This window comes from Dysidea avara, chromosome 2, assembly GCF_963678975.1.
Source record: "Dysidea avara chromosome 2, odDysAvar1.4, whole genome shotgun sequence".
Lineage (NCBI taxonomy): Eukaryota > Metazoa > Porifera > Demospongiae > Dictyoceratida > Dysideidae > Dysidea > Dysidea avara.
In genome coordinates, this window is record NC_089273.1 from 18,439,869 (window position 1) to 18,453,630 (window position 13,762).

A 13,762-nucleotide genomic window follows, 5' to 3' on the forward strand; every position below is an offset into this window, starting at 1 on the left:
TTAAAATGATACCTTGGAAGTGGTGATGTGAAACCTTGTGATATATATTCTGAAACATTTTTCCTCCCTTTAGATGCTGTACATACATCTAGAATTCTTTTTATTGAACATTAAATTAAAGTGTTTCTGTTTCAGACCTAACTTTACAGTACGTGCCTAACTGATACCTCAGTGTCTTTTCTTAACTGTACATTTAGCTATCTTTCTTCCTTTAGTTCTTTTCAAAGTGCAGACCTATTTAACTTTAGTCCCTCTGTCTAACTTTGTACCATCTAGGTTTAATATCTTTGTGGCTTAGATTCAAGCATGTTAGTTTTAGGGAAATATTGTTTTTCTAACTCTTAACTAATTTTAGTCAGCGACTGAACTTTTAACATTTCCAATTTTCGTGCTCTGTTGTTTTCCACACTTATGTATATTTTCAGAAAAATTAATTTGATAGAGACCAAATAGAATACGATATTCTGAAATGCTTCCCAACAAAACAGTGAAAACTTAAATTTGTAAATGTGCTAGTTTTGTAAGCCAATTTTGCTTCCTACAATTTATTTTGAATTCTGTATAATGTTGCCATCTTCACTGCCCTTTGTGAGGGCTAAAATAGACAAAGTCAGTATTGATGACATCGTGTTTACTGTGTTATACCAACCAATGATGAACAATTTCTCTCAACTATGTATGGTTTATTTATCCATTATATAATAGCTCCTGAGTATTGCAGCATATATTCAACACTTGACAGCATCTACAAGCCTCGTGTGTACTTTAGTTGATGGTGCCTGAAAGTGAGTGTACAGTATTTTAAATTACAAACGCTCATCCAGCTTACCATTGCTTATGTAGTCAATTCTCTTGTTTAGATATACCCTCATAAGATTTATCTTTGATTAACCTTGCATCTTGAGCTATTTCCTTCTTGGTTACTCCATTGTTCATCTCCTCCATCTACCACAGCAGATCATTCTATCTTCTTTGTCTACATAAATGATTCATATAATGGCTGTCATTGTACAGCCACTACATATCATGTTAGAAGTGTGTCTACATGTTGATAAGGATAACATGTCAACTACTAGGGTCATGTATGGAAACAAATCCATACATGTACATGTGGGTATGTAGCTGTATTGGAACCTGTTAACCAGGACACCTGAAAACAAGGACACCTGTACAATTCGGTCACTTGTTAACAGTCATAACATATCCCCTTAGCATGTAAGGAAAATTAGGATACATTAATAACTAGAGCTGTACCGATAATCGGATCGGCCAAAATATTGGCCACCGATATAGCAGTTTTTACCAATGTCGGTATCGGTATACAGAACAGTAGAACCGATATCGCTACCGATATTTATACAGCAATTGTTTATGCATTTCTACATTATCAATGTGGCTGTTTAGTGGCAGTGGCTTATTGTTCACTGTACAGCAAGTGCTATGCTATGAGAAGCCATATAAATACACACAATTCTAGTGTTTGTTGCTGGAAAGCTTATCAGTCTTACATGAAGCAGTTATATAGTACCTTCATATTATTAAAGAACAGTCACAGGAAACCTACTGTACCAGCCTTCGCACAAGCTAATAAAATGCGGAGTAATGCATTTAAGGCTTCATTGGAGTATGCATAAAAATGTTTGTGGGTGACTAATTGTCTGGATTGCACAATAGAAACCCAAGCCACTATCACCACAGGCACAGTGAGCAATGAATATATCCACATGTTGTTGTAGAGTAGGTAAATTTACACTTTTGCATAGATTATCTATGATTTTTGTTTGTATTGCAAATATCAGATCGACTATCGGTTATCAGCTTCTTTTGGTGGTATCCATATCAGATATCGGTACATGCCAAAAACCCATATCGGTACAGCTCTAGTAACACTCATGCTTCTGCCTCCTATTCAATGATAAGGAGCTACTGTTGTAGGAACCGCATTTTGTTATACCTTTCATGTCTTAAAGAGCTACAGTATATGTTAAACAGTTATTTTTGATTACACGCTTTTTCTTCACTACATCATGCTAGTTCCTAATCTCACATCCTCCTACATGTGTTTGTAGAATCATTGGAATTTCAGTTTCATAAACCTTACTTAGATTTCTGAAAGATCAACAGTTCATGTTAAGTCGTGGTACAGGTGTTTGGTTCTTCAGAGTATTTCAACCTACCCTGGTGCCAGCTTATCCATTGGTTTATAAACTATCTACATGCCTGTGCCAATTATGCCAGCAGAATAATAGTAAGCAAAGCATTGAGCGTAACTGATGTCAGTATATTAGGCACAAATTTTGTTTAATGGTTATATAAAAACTGACATTACGCATACTTTGTAAGAAGAAGATTAGGATAGTGTAATAAATTAGGTCTAATTTACAGCTACTTGTGAAGGGAAGTATGGCTAAAGATCAAGATACTCCAATTGAACAGTCACCACATGTTGAATGTCCTAATATAACATTCACAGATGCATTAGATAACGTAATAGAGCAGTCAAGATACAATTTTCTAAGAGCATAATTATTTGGGGCATAATGGGGCACAACTGGACAAATGATAGGGAAAAGTTTGGAGCACTACTCAAAGCATAAAAGGCAATTTTAAAAGCATAATAGGCTCAGGCCTAATACTACATATTTAAATACCAGTGGCAAGAACCATCTTTCTTACATCAGCTGCATCTTTATATTGCCTTTGAAAGCACTTACCAAATTGCAGCACTTCTTTTAAAGGGTTGATGCCATGTGTCTTTATTGTTTAGCTAAACATTGCTCACAGTCTGCCTCTCCAAAGACTGATTTTAATCACAGTGCCCATTGTACCATCATATATAAAATAATTCTGGCCACGATGTACTGAGTCTCACCTACTTAATCTGTTCTGGAGAAATAGCTATTATTCGTTTTGATTATTTGAAAATGCCAAAAAAGTATGATTATTATGTTTTTGATCACTGTGTAGCTATTATAGCAGATTGGTGATTGTGGGCCCCTGATCCTACATACCCACGTAACTACATTTTGTTATTATGGATGCATCTCACTGATGACAAGGTTTAATATTCTTAACAGGAAGTGGATGTCTGTATCATACAGTACTATTGTAGAAGGGACCACAAAATAACATCACCAAAAACCAGCCTCAATTTCCCTGACGACAATGAGGCAGTATTGGTTAGGCAAAACTAAGCCCAACCAAGCCTTCAGATCGACCCGAAATACTTTCAACAAGTTGCTACAGAATTTACAAAAATACTGAGCAGAATTTTCTACTGACAGAGTAACTGACTGACTAAGTAGCTGACTAATGCCTTCAGACAAGCGTAACTCGATAACGGTTAAGGCTACGGGCTTGATTTTTTCGCTGTTCGATGTTGCTTTGGCCTGAGAGGTGCCTTTTGGCATACCTCAGTATGTACAATGCATTCTTCATCGACTTACCAGTGTCCTCCTTCGTGTCCCATTCATTTTTGCTCACAGCAAAAAGTGTCAATTTGGCGGTTGCACATGATGGTTTCCCTTCGTAATGGAAATCGTCCGTATTTTTCATAGTGGCTACTTTGACTACAGATGTGCTTTTCAAACAGTTCTTGATTTATACTGCTGTGTAACGGGTTGAACATAGCTGACAACAGAGCATAATGGATACTTCATTTTTCAGATGATAATTGATATAACTGGGGCACTAGGTACCATTACTTTTTTCTTTCGGTATGCGTGTTGCAGAGCTGTTTTTCAAACAGTTCTTGATTTGAAATGCTGTGTAACGGATTGAACATATTGTAGCTGATGATGGATACTTCACTTTTCAGATGATAATTGATATAGCTGGGGCGCGGTGTCATTTGAGATGTGGTTAGTGGTATGCATGGGTTCACCAGTCATAATAATTATTTACAAAAAAGTAAACAAACAAGTACACAATAACTTAACTAGAGTAGGGACCATAGCACATCAATAAAAAGTACTAAAACAAGCTGGAGTAGTGCACAATATTAAATCATAGTAAAATAATAAGTGTTATATCCCTACTGTGCATTTGCGTTACTTGGAGCACAGTAGGGATACAACACTTCTTATTGTTTTACTGTGATTTAGTATCGTGCACTACTCCAGCTTGTTTCAGTAATTTTTATTGATGTGCTATGGTCCCTACCCTAGTTGAAAATACCAATTTTTTGTGTACTTGTATTAATGCACTTATCAATAATATTCCCCTCCCAGGAATAATAGAGGGTGTCATAGTTTCAGAGCATATATATATATATATATATATTTTTTTTTATCATCATAGCAAGTATAGCTCTACAGTGCATTCAAACAATGCCCCTTAGTACATGTAGCTCCAGTGTAAAGGTGGAGATGTGATGACAAATGATACCATATAAGTAGGGAATTTGATTATAAAAAAGTCAAATCTCCTAATACGGTTTCTGGTAGGCAGGGATTATTATTGATGGATGCACAATAATACAGATATTAGTAAAAACGTACACAGTGGAACCTCTATATAATGGACACTTTGGGACCAACTGATATAGGGTTTTGTTTGCTTGTTTCTTTTCCTGGACTTGATGGACTGTCCTTACCAACCATCCCCAGCACAAAATGGTATGTGCGGGATAACTGAACAAAGAGCGTTCAAAGAGACAATGCCCAAGCATTACAAAGACAAGTGGGACTTCACTCTCAGTAAATCCATTAGTGGCAGAGGCAGAGCAGAAGGGGGGCTGTAGCCTATGTGAAAACATTATGGGAGGCTTAGCCCCCTAAAATTATCTATAGCTGTGATGGAGAGCCTAGGACAATAGCATCAATAATTTGAGATCTAATAGAGCAGTCAAGATCAAGATACTCTAATAGAGCAGTCACAGTATTCTTATAGGAGCAGTGTAACAAACTAGCATGGCTTTCTATTGTACAATCCAGACGATTAGGCACCCACAAACATTTTCATGTATACTCCCATGAAGCATTAAATGGATATTTATGGCTTGTGAGAAAGGTGGTACAACAAATTTCCTTAGTTATCCTGTAAATCTTCTTTTTTATTGCAAAGGTACTATTATTGAAATACACTGTGTAAAAATATGCGTGCTACATGAAAATTTTACACACGCTTTAATCGTGATACGAAACAAAAATCTTTCTTACTCTCCATAAACAGGTGAATCCAGTGGTATAGTTTTAATTTCAGTGTGTACAAAAGGTCACTTATCAGGTCCTAAGCTTTACAAAACCTTGGTACAAAACTGGTGGTGGCCATGAATGTATTCTGATGCTTTAGAGTATGTTAACAATTATGTTTGTACAGCAAAGGATATGTGAGTTATGGGTTTCTCTTTACAATGTGGTAAAAACAATGTTCACCGTCGTCATTTCCTAGTTGGAATGGCATTCTTCTTTGTCAACAAGGTGGAGTATAGGAAAAACTATACTTTGATTGATTTACCAGTTCATGGTGCACAGATTGAGCCAAGTCTCATCTTTGTAGCTTGTTTTAATAGAGAGTTATGTATGATGGATTATCTAAGCACCTGTAATTTATTTCCCATATTTTTGCTGTACAAATCAAGTTTATCACTGTTCCAACCATCAAGTGTTATAACTCCAAGGCCATTGATCACAAAAAGCTGAAACTTTGGCTGTCCACTCTTTTGTAACTATAGATTGCAGAGATACAATAAAATGGAATTTGAGGAATGTGCAAAATGGCTGGGTTTTGCTCAGCCGGTCATGTATATGCTGCAATATAGTTTGGTTAGACATGATGTTTCAAAGAACAAAGATGGAGCCTAATGGATAAAGTTAACCTGTTTGGTTTATTGCTTGTATTACTAACAATTGTCACTTGGTTGCTAGGATACACTGTATTCTTACAACCCAAGGAGTAAACTAGTACAACTTGCCCCTCTAATGATCAAAAAATTGTCAAAGTTGGTAAATTAGATGTGTGCGGAAGACCTCTTTTCACAAATGCGGTCACAAATGTTTCAGAGTAGACTTACCTAGCATGTCATAGTGACATCATTAATTGTTAACAGTTCATAATGATCAGTGTGTTTGTTGTGTGCTAACAGTCATTTGAATAAAGCTATACCTTTGAAATTTGGTCAGTGATGAGCACCAACATAGCTTAACAAATGGAAATATATTCAGGTTGTGAGTTCATAGAAGTGTAAGACTCTTTTTGTAAATCCAGTTATTTGTTGGAATCTCCCTTATCCTGGTAGGAATGAACAGTGGACCCAGGTATCGGGGATCCAAGGGGACTCTACATTTTGTTGAATTTTTGGGAATTTCACATACTTCACAATGTTTATACATTCTATCCTTGTACAAGTACTACATAGATACGTTTGCTAGTCACAGTGGCTAGTCTCAAATAGCTCAGATCAGTCTTCCTCTGTAATGTCATCATGATTATTCCTTGTACAATGTCTAGAAATTACAAGTGCCTCATAGGCCACTCATTCTTCACTCCTTCAGTAACTGTAGTATTAATTAATTAATTAAGGGCTTGGTCGTTGCCTTTGTGCTCTACCCTGCACTTAATGGCAAGAAGTCCATTTATCGAGTTGCTGGTGTATCTTGCAGTAATCGCTTCACTGAAATCATTTTCTTGTGTACTGAACTTTATTAACCAGTGATGTAGGATAGGCTAGCATTCTCTTTACCTGGTGCAACACATGTAGCCTATTGCAGGTGATTTTCAGAGGCATTTTGTATTTTTAATTGAATTAAACAATGTGTAAATAATTCAGTGCAATGGACAGAAAGTGGATTGGCCATGTGAGATTAGCTACTCTGATTATCGTATGTACAAGTTGAGATGGATCCTGAATAACAGCTAAAAATTAAAAGTGGATATATTCTCAAGAGTTAACATTTTAGCCAACCAGATAATTAGTGGTGACAGCAAGTGTCAACAACAAACACGTATGGTTTGGCTCCATTACAAGTTCGGGAAAGGGGTGTAATGGACACTGCATTTTATGGCTTTCCCACAGGAAATGTATGGTGAAAATTTTAATTGGCCAGAAATATTGTGTCAGATATTTAACACAAAAAGATTATGAAATATTTTTAGCACGTCAAGCAGTGCTACAAATGAGCCAAATTTCAAGATCATGTGTAATTGCATCCATGAGTTATAAAAGGTATTTTGAGGATCCAGCTCAATGTGTATACATACTAGCAGAGGTGTCTAGTAAAAGTACAGAATATATATAAACATTGTGAAGTGTGCAAAATTCCATGAAAGTGTAGTCTCTGTGGGTCATTGGGTCCCAGTCACTGTTTATACCTCCCCCCCTCGGGGTAGGCAAAAGCAGTGAATCTGGAACCTGGAGGGTATCCAACTCTTCCTGGAATTTTACAATCTTCACAACAATATATTTTATGCCTGTACTCGGTATTTCTGCAAGTAGTCTTGTATGGCCAATCCACCTTTTCCCCGTTACGGTGTCTCACACAATGTTTAAACCAATTAGAAAATACAATTAAGTGCTTCTGAAAAGTGTATGAAGCTAACTATACATTTCTCGGTTATAGTCCACTCGCCTGCTGCACTATGAGCACACTAGCCCATTATGTTGATTAGCTACTAAAGTTTAGAAACATTGTTCGTACAAATATTCAGGGAAAATAGTGATTTACTTAATTTATACATCATGGTGAATTTGCACAATGTTTCTAAACTTTAGTAGCTAGGCAACAAGACTAGTATGCTCATAGTGTAGCAGGCAAGTGGCCTATAAATGCTGAGAAATGTATAGTCAGCTTCAGACACTTTTCAGAGTGGTTACTATAATATCTATGGTGTTTGATTAGTTGATGGTTAGCTATAAGATTATGTAGCTTATCCTGTAGTACAGTTTATCCTGTAGTACAGTTTATTCTTAAAGTGCACCAGCTATGTATATACACTAACAGCATTAGTATTCATATACACAGTCATATGGCTTCTCATAACTTCAGCGCTTCGTCTTGCACTTTGTAGAATAGGCAATACAGAGGATAGTGTTTTCTGCATTAAATGATTTGACCTCTGGTATCCTTATTTGAGGAGTTAGGAGTTCCACTAGAACTATCCAAACTGGAAGGTCCATCCCAGTGTTTGACCTTCCTTGGCATAGAGGTAGACACAGTGGCACTGCAGCTCAGACTACCAGAGGAAAAGTTAATCATACTTAAAGAGCTGTTATGGGATTGTGTTGAAAGGTGTTGCATTCTGAAGAAGTCCATTCGCAAGAAAGAACTCCAGAGCTTGGTGGGAATGCTCCAGTTTGCTGCAAAAGTGGTCCGCCCAGGCAGACCTTTCCTCTGCAGATTGTACTCCATACAAGAGATTGGAAGCAACCCATCTCACAATATTCGCTTAAATGCTCCAGCAAAAGCAGATCTTTTGTGGTGGTTCCTCTTCATCAAGAGATGGAATGGCATATCCATCCTGTGGGATGTGCAAAGACAGACCGCAGACATGACAGTGTTTTCGGACGCATCAGGATCATGGGGTTGTGGAGCCTACGGATCCCCACACTGGTTTTCCTTAAAGTGGTGTCAGAGACTTCAGCCACTCTCTATAGCTATCAAGGAATTGATCCCAGTTATTTTTGCTGCTGCCATATGGGGAAAGTTCTGGTCAGGCAAGATAGTGCTGTTCAGAGTAGATAACTTGGCAGTGGTAGAAGCAATCAACTTTACCTTCTGCAAAGACCTTCACCTCATGCACCTGATTCGTTTATTGGTCTTCTTTGCAGCCCATCACAATTTCTGGTTCCATGCAATTCACCTAGCTGGTACAGACAATAAACTTGCTGATGCTTTATCTAGAAATAACATATCTTCTTTCATTTCACAGGCTCCCCAAGTACTGTCTCATCCCTCAATAATTCCTCCCCCACTAATCACCCTGGTGACACAGAACCTCACTTGGACATCCATCAGCTGGATGAAGCTGTTCGAGGATACTTTGCAGCTGCTTTAGCTCCCTCTACTCACAAGACCTACGCTGCAGCTGAACGTCGCTATCTCACTTTTTGTAATAGTTTCAACCTCAATCCTCTACCAGCCAAAGAGAGTACACTCTGTTACTTTGTAGCATGCCTCGGTCAACAGGGCTTGGCCCACAACTCCATAAGCACCTACCTTTCTGGTGTTCGGCAACTACAGATCTCTCATGGACTAGGCGATCCTCAAGTGGGCCAAATGCCATGTCTAAGGCAGGTACTAAAAGGTGTCAAAATTGAAGCTGGAAAAAAGGGAAAAGCACCCCGTGCTCGGCTGCCAATAACTCCAGCTATCCTTCGAAAACTGAAGGGAGTTTGGTTTCAATCAGAACCCTCTTTTAATACCACAATGTTATGGGCAGCTTCATCAGTGACATTTTTCTCTTTCTGCCGCTCAGGAGAGATTACAGTCAGTCCAACATACGACCCCAGAACACACTTGTCCCTGAGTGACCTCTCGACAGACAACAATTTCAATCCATCAGTGATATCATTGAAACTAAAACACTCAAAAACTGACCAGGGCAGAATAGGTGTCAATGTTGTCATAGGGAGAACGGGGGATGACATCTGTCTAGTGACCGCATTGTTAGCATATCTGGCACGGCGAGGCCCCCAACCAGGTGCCCTGTTCATCTGTGACGATGGCTCACCTTTACTGAAGTCAAGATTTGTGGAGGAAGTTCGGTCTGCACTGACTAAGGCTGGCCTCCCAGCTCAGGACTATGCAGGTCACAGTTTTCGAATAGGAGCTGCCACTACCGCAGCTACGGTGGGAATTCAAGATTCGGCTATACAAACTCTGGGCAGGTGGAAGAGTTCATCTTATCAGCTATAGATCAGGACTGCTCCACAACACCTGGCTGCTGTCTCAGCAAGGCTATCATCATGCAGGATCTGACTCACTACTGGCCAGACTTTGAACTGTGTTATAGCTGATAATTTACAATCCATATAGTAGGTCATACATTTGTATCTGTAGGGGTATCATTGAAACCACATGTGTCACAAAATTTTTGTACTAATCATCAATCAGTGTAAGTCATCATGCTTGAGTATAGCAATTTCACAGGTAGAGTCCCAGCAGTGAACAAAAGTACATGTTGTTTATATGGAATACCTGAAAGGGAAGTCTGGAAACCCAGGGATACAATGCTGGCATTCACCAGCTTATGTGGCACTGGTATCCCTGTTTGTGGTTTCGGTGGTATCACGTGACCTGTCAAGAGGTAGGACATCAATGCAGTCTATATTGAAAGCCAATCAGCAAAGTCATGTGATTAAACAGGTCTCCAACCCTATGGCAATAACACCAAAATAATAGTTATACGGGCACAATGTGGAGTCTATGAAATTTATAAACCTGAAGGGCCAGGCTGTAGCGCACGAGCGAAGCGAGGGCGCTACTAAGGGCCTGAGGGTTTATAAATTTCATAGACTCCACAATGTGCCTGTATAACTGCTTTAGACTCTATTTCACATTACACTCAGATTACTTACCTCATCCACGGCTGTTTCTACTGTAGGCTCGGAAAAAGCGGCTGGTTTTCTTACGATAATACTAGCGCCATGGCAACTATGCGTCCTCACGTGACTAAATAATCGCGCTCGTTAAATCACTGCACGTGAATAACGCATAGCGATTGGACAAACCCGATTTTGAGCATATGTCATATTGTGCTTAAAGGCGTGCAGTATATTAGAAAACAAGATGGAGTATATGAGATTTATTACCCACCCAAAACAGCCTAAATAGAGTCTAACTTCCCATATATCCATCATACTTACAACTGTTATGGAGACCGATAACCAGTTAACAAGCCTTTGCTGTTCATCACCACTAATCAACGATCCCCAAAAGTTGTAGATCCGGCTGCACAAAAAATGTATTGGAGACCCACCAGACCCTTTTTTCTCCGCCACCACACAAAAAGAAAAAAAGCGGTCTGGGCACGAGACTAATGTACTGCGTAATGGCGTAAGGAATCTCCAGACTGTGGTTTTAAACTACGAGATTTATAATACAAACCACCGAAAATTTCTCGCGAAACAACCTTATTTTTCTTAACCCTTCTAGAAAAATTCCAACGCTGGGTGTTCCAGCGAGATGGTTTTTCGTATAATATACGGGTTAGTATCCGGCTTCTCGGAAGCCCCACCCTAACACGTGCGTAGAGAATAAAAATGGGTGTATCGTATTGTTCAACTATTCAAAGCTTTTGCATTCGATCAGTCTTCTATATCCTTACTGTTTAACATTGTCAACTAAATTATATAGTTAGCCAAAGCAGCGATCCCGCATAACGACCCTCATAAAGGGCACGTTACAGGAACGTGGCTCAGCACAACCACATCATGCATAGAGCAATCATGTCTCATGTCTCGACCTTTACCAGAGACAGGATCCTTCCAATGCGCTGCTAGCTACTACATTACATAGCTGCAAGGTGACGAGGTTCAATCAACCAGCTCGCCAGATATACAGCAGATACTCATTTTCCGTATTAAAATATAAAATATTCCATGTGTTAAGCAACGATTTATCCTTCAAAAAAATAGATTAAAGCTATTACGGCTTTGATACACTATTACGGTTATGATTCCCAATCCTATCATTCCACACTCCGATCTCCAAAATAAAAAAATAAAAAAAAATAAAGAAAAATAAAAAAAAAAACACTCCGATCTATTTATATTGATCAAAAGGGGGGCGTGGCAAGTCTTAGCTAGCTTACCGCCAACCACTTTTAACTCCCACTTTCAACTTACTAGTTCCAAACGACCTAATGCACACATACCTCCCAGTTAGTCAGTCACTCCCTGCTGCAATCTTTGCTGCAAGAATGATTACAGTAAGAAACCACCCAACTAATCTACTCAAAGAAAGTGGGGCGTGGCACAACAAATTCGCTCATCTCACCAAAAATTCCAGTGAGACAGTCCATTGCATACCAGAATATAGATATACATCAACAAAAGAAACATATTTTTGTAGCCAAAGTAAAGGCACTACCAGAGATAATAAACAACCGGGATTGGAAACACCTGGAATTTAACACCTTTTTACAAGTAGATCCCCGTTATGGTGGTCGCTATTCAGAACCAATCCTTACTGGAGTTATCAGTTGTGTTTCGCTAAACTGCCACGTCTTACTGTGCTAAAATGACAGGTATGATTAGTCTTTATTGTGTGTGTGGCTTGCGTTCGTATAGGCTCCATCTGTCACATGTACAATTCCACTATCAGAGCCTATAGGGCATCATAGATAGTATATGCTATCTATGAGGGCATCTATTGCTGATGACTCTGGGTGCTTGCAAACAAAATGTTGAGAGTATAAGACCCCTGTACTTGTATTGTAGTCTCTCTCAGGGCTTTGCTATTAATACTTGCACCTTTAATTAGAGATTTCCAACTAAATTAAATAACTAACATTCCATGCATTCATTAGTATGACAAATATTGTGCTATTTTTCAGGGTCATTTTAGTGCAAACCCCACCTCAATCAGTGGTTCCTATCGAAAGATATAAGCAAAAGAAGTTGACAGTGTGATGATTTTTGTGTACAGCATTTTCAATGCTTTTTATGTATATCACATGGCACCAAACACAATATTCAAAGTGTCATAAATCTAGATAGGAAACTATTAATAACATGAGATTTCACCACATATCTATTTTATGGAGAACAGCATATGAGCTAGGTAAAACCTCTCAAGAGTGACCACTACTTTGTAGACTGACCACTCAGAATATTACATGAATAAAGCAAGTGATTCACAAATAAAACTGTGTATATTGTGTAATACTAAGTATACACAGGTACCTAATGCATTTTCAGGGATAGCTAACTATAAAAATCAGTAATACTATATAACATGGTAAGTAGTGACATCACAAGTCACAGTCAACAAATGCTTTGGAAACATGACAATCAGATAACAAAATATAAGACCAATATTATTTTTAAAATAGATTTGTTTGGACACTGCTCAGCTTTATTTGTCACATTGTAAGCACTAAGGATGAAAATTATTATATAACACAATGACATCACTATACTACAAAGAGAAATTATAAATAGTTTCTGACCAAAATTACAATCAGTGAAGCTGCTATAAAATGGATCAAAACAGCAATACATACACCAGAATATAATAACAGGCAAGTGTGAAACCATGCAAGGCTGGTATCACGTGCCAGTCTCCACTTTTGAAAAGATTATGCTCAACCTTGAACCTTATATTGCAATTCGGCACAAGACAACAAACTGCTCACCTTCAAACTATACTTGCATCGATGCAGAGGGATGCCTTGAAGTCCAGGGTGATTGTAATGCTGGATTCTGAACAGTGCTAGTTGGCGATTTACCTTTTAAAGAGCCATATTTTCGTCGTAATCCAACTTCAATCGTCCTCCAATCAAAAAACACACGGCAGAATCGAAATCAGCGTATAGGGTTTGCCCAGAAACACTTTTGTCGTCCTCATCAGCCATAGATTCACGCGGAAAGACTCGGAAACTTTGACTATCACCGGTGCCGCATTCTTCCAATTAGAATTACGTACGCAATTATTTGTATGGGATACCTATGGGGATTTTTATTTTTCAAACTTTGATTTGACATATTTCAATAAATACCGCATGGATTTTAATCCAGTAGAGTGCATTACGAAGTACGAAGCATTGACTACCATTACCTAGAACGGCAGCTTGTGAAACATTTATTGAAGGTGTGTAATTT

At 38.5% G+C, this 13,762-nt stretch overlaps 1 long non-coding RNA gene across 2 annotated transcripts; it reads right to left on the reverse strand.

The window, feature by feature from the left end:
* Positions 1-483: 483 nt before the first annotated feature.
* On the reverse strand, positions 484-13,760 carry LOC136246751 (uncharacterized). Of its 2 annotated transcripts, none has more exons than XR_010696803.1 (3): positions 13,297-13,760; positions 830-976; positions 484-779 (listed from the first exon to the last, which is right to left on the reverse strand). It is a non-coding gene; the product is annotated as an uncharacterized lncRNA (long non-coding RNA). The 2 variants fall into 2 exon arrangements; XR_010696804.1 differs by lacking the exon at positions 13,297-13,760 and adding an exon at positions 11,815-11,909.
* Positions 13,761-13,762: the final 2 nt, after the last annotated feature.